Raw genomic sequence first — 3,770 nt, forward strand, 5'->3', positions numbered from 1 at the left:
GTGAAGGCAAAGCTTTGTTCTTCATTTTACTTTAAAAAAACATGCTCAACATTTCACATATCACGTGTCTCTCCACCGTCCAAGCCGTTCATTTTACAGAACAACTTATCCATCACAGTATGGGAAACACACCCGCTCCCTCAACACCAGAGAAGATACAAGCAATGTCTAACGAAAAAGATTCCAGTTTTCCCCCGAGGGCAAGGTTAGGTCAACTTAGGAAAAAACACTCTCCTGCTAAGGATGTTTGCCATTTGTACAGCGCTCTGAAAAAGTGATACTTTTCAACAATAGAAGAAAAATGTATATTTTTTGTGTTCCTCTTCTGTAGAAATTCTCAAGTAAGCCCAACAGGCCTGGAACATGTATTTGTTAATGAACATCTACACTTTGATCTCTTTATGCGAGGGAATTAAAAATATAATGTGTGCGTTCCCTTGGTAGCGCTCAGGGCTCGGCCTCCTTTAAGTGCATACGGATTCTGGAGTTATTACCTCGTCCTATGACCAACTGTGTCCCCTCTTTATGTGTCCCTATGACGGAAGAACTGGGCAGTAGCGACTCGAGAGCAAGAGATAGCAATATTGGAACGAGGTACTTGAAAGCAAACACACGAGAGAGCCGCTGTACTGACCATCTTAACATCCATAACTAGCCTCCTGTTGTTCTTATTTTCCTGCATATAATACGCGAGAACCATTGACTTCTGTCCATCCAGAAGGTTTTGTACATAAATAAGGAATGGCTTTTTGTTTTCGCAATCAATAAACAGAGCGCTGTTTTGATCGCTTTTCTAAGCACTAACGGCACCACTATTCTAAATTTAAGTAGATCAAACATTCGCTTATAAAAAGGGACAACCACTGCTCAAAAACAGAGCTTATGTTTCTCCCTATCGTTAACAAAGACTGTCAAGCGTTGCAAATGAGAGTTTTTGGTTGGATTTCTTGAAATGCATATGCTTAAGCTAGACCTTAAAGGGCCCGACACACCAAAACTGACCGTTCAGAGAACACGTCGCGACGGACCCGACTGTGTGTCTCCTGCACGTCTCTGCGTCCGGCGCAAACAGTCCCACTGGGAACACAACCGCAAAGACTATCGCCGACGCCAAGAGCAACGTACAACTGCGCAATGGGGCGTGAGTGGCAATCACTCCCCTCCTCCTACCAGGCAGGCCGGCGCGTACGTGCGTCGTATGCGTCCATTCAAAGAGGCCACAAACCCGGAAGACAGACTCGGTCGTGATATACGTACGAACAATCAATAGCGCGGTTCGGTCTTCGGTTTCTCATTCCAGATCGCTCATGATGGTGGAAAAGAGAAAGCTTTGCGTCCAGGCTGAGATGAAAATGAACGAGGCGAAAGCCGTCAGCTGTGTGTGCTTCCTATAGCTTTGCTTTGCGGGGTGCCTCCGTTCCGCTTAGCCCTCTCGTGCGCCCCGCGGAGAGGCTGAGTCGCACCAGCCCGCGCCCACGCGGGGCGCTACGCTGAGACAGCCAATCAGAGTGGATTATTTGACAAGCAGCCCTTCGGCGACGTGAGTGTCAATCTCCCCGTCCGGCGTCCCTCTCGGGCGCGCGCGCGCAACACGTGTCGGCACGGCCGCGCAAAAACAACGAGCGGTCCGGACACAGCACCGCTCGAGTCTGGCGACACGCGCTCCCCGCGCGGCCCCGATGCACAGTCGCCTATCCGCACGCGCGCGACAGATCGCTCGCCGCGGGTTCCAGGGCCAGCACCCCGCCGGAACACCAGCGCCGAAACTGCGGCCGTTCCCCGTCCGTAAGTCCGGCACGACGCACGACGCTGCCTGTCCGCCCACCCAACTTCATTTGTGGTTCCCGCACCGTGACAACCTATTTGGCCTGACGCACGCCGATTCAACATGTTGAATCGGCCGTGCGTCAGCCACAGGCAGTCGGACAAAGATATCACTCTGATTGGCTGTTCAGCTAGCGAATCAGTGCATGAGAAGTGAAACGGTTGCTTGAGAATGTCTTCCACAAGCAACACTCCAATGGCTGATAGCTCCAGTACCGCACGAAACATGTTTTCGATGGACGAGAGTGAAAATGGAACGCACACGCTATTTGTTGTTTTTTTCATATCACGTAGTCTGTTCTTCTTCTCTGTCTTCCGGTTGTTGCCTGTTTTGAATGACGAATACACACTACCGCCGCCTGCTGGTAAGGAGAGTTATTGCCACTCACGCATGCGCAGTTCAGTTCGTACGTGCTCGGCTGAAGTCTTTGCGGTGTGTTCCAGTGCGACACATGGCCAAGACGCAGGACGCTGTTGCGTCGGCGAGTTCAACAAGAGGCTACGTTCAGCTGGTGACTCGGGAGCGGGACTGAGAAAATGTCAGGAGTTTGGAAGTATTATAAAATTGAAAGCGAAGGCAGTGAAACAGCCAGATGAGTGGTGGAAAGAACAGAGCTACGTTCAACACGACCAATCTAATACGCCACCTGAGAAACAAACACCAACAACAACACGACGAGTACACAGCGGCCACTCAGGTAACTGCAAAGACACTTTCAGAGACTTTTAAAAGGAAAGAGAAACTGCCCCAGAACAGTGAAAAGGCCCAAAAAATAACAGCCAAGATAGCTGAATTAATCGCGTTGGATGACCAGCCGTTATCTGTTACCTTTTTTTTCTCTTAATGCATTGCATAAAGATCGGATCGGGAAAAATTGGTATCGGCAGATTGTCAAAATCAAATGATCGGAATCGGATCGGGAGCAAAAAAAGGTGATCGGGACATCCCTAATCTTTATCATCTCTGTTTTTGTTCTCTACTCTACTGAGAAGAACAACTTTCTTGGGGTTTACCTGCAAAATGCTCCACTAGGTTGGACTAGCCTCCATCTTGCAGTCTAGCAGGTAGAATACAGAACTTGGTGGGCTGATAACAGCAGCCAGAAACAACACAGTGAGAGCAGTGAGGGAGAGCAAAGAGAGTTAACTGACCAGATAGATAAACTATGAGCTGAGACTCACGATGAAGCCCCGTAAAGCCAGAGGAAGCTGCAGATAAAGCTGGTAATACCAAGTCGGATCATAACAAGACACGTCTTTTACATTGTCATTTCATGCATGTGAAATATCAGTTATTTTATGTATTTATTTAAAGGACATCAATCAACATTTCTGTAATAGGGCAAGTGTCAGTGAGCCGGCTATTTTTCAACTGCAGGCTTGGCAAGATCTTTGAAAACTGGGGATTACCGGTAGATTGTTTGATGTTCAGATACAAGAAAACAAACACCACAACATGGTTGCACTCAAAGGGCCGGTGGTAACTTTAAGACTATATAAATATACATAGATAAATATAATATATATAGAATAATGTATTATTTAACAATATTGCCTCTGCATTGGATTATTATCAGATAGGGTAATAACTTCATAATTAACTACGTCTGAAAGCAGAAGTCTAGGGAAAATTATTGCAATTAATGGCAAGTCTCTTCAGTGCGCATCTCACAAAATGAGATGCATTGTGGGATATGTAGTTTATGGGCAACGTGCTCCTGTAAAGCAGCACGTAACCTTATAATAAACGTATTATATTCTTTGCAAGCTCTTGTGGGCCACATACAATGAAGTGGCGGGCCGGATTTGGCCCACACCTGCGCCGGCAATGTTACACATTACAATTAACATTTCGCGAAACTGTTGACATTTTCGCGAGATGTATTTTTTACATTACGTAACGTTATTATATCAAAACATAATGACAAATGCCGTCCCACAGTTGA

At 46.8% G+C, this 3,770-nt stretch overlaps 1 protein-coding gene across 1 annotated transcript in view; it reads left to right on the plus strand.

The window, feature by feature from the left end:
- nipa1 (NIPA magnesium transporter 1) overlaps positions 1-3,770 on the plus strand; it is a 24,789-nt gene that overhangs the window by 1,471 nt on the left and 19,548 nt on the right. The gene's annotated exons all lie outside the window — the stretch shown is intronic.

Source organism: Notothenia coriiceps, unplaced genomic scaffold (assembly GCF_000735185.1).
Source record: "Notothenia coriiceps isolate Sejong01 unplaced genomic scaffold, NC01 NC01_scaffold00037244, whole genome shotgun sequence".
NCBI classification, from domain to species: domain Eukaryota; kingdom Metazoa; phylum Chordata; class Actinopteri; order Perciformes; family Nototheniidae; genus Notothenia; species Notothenia coriiceps.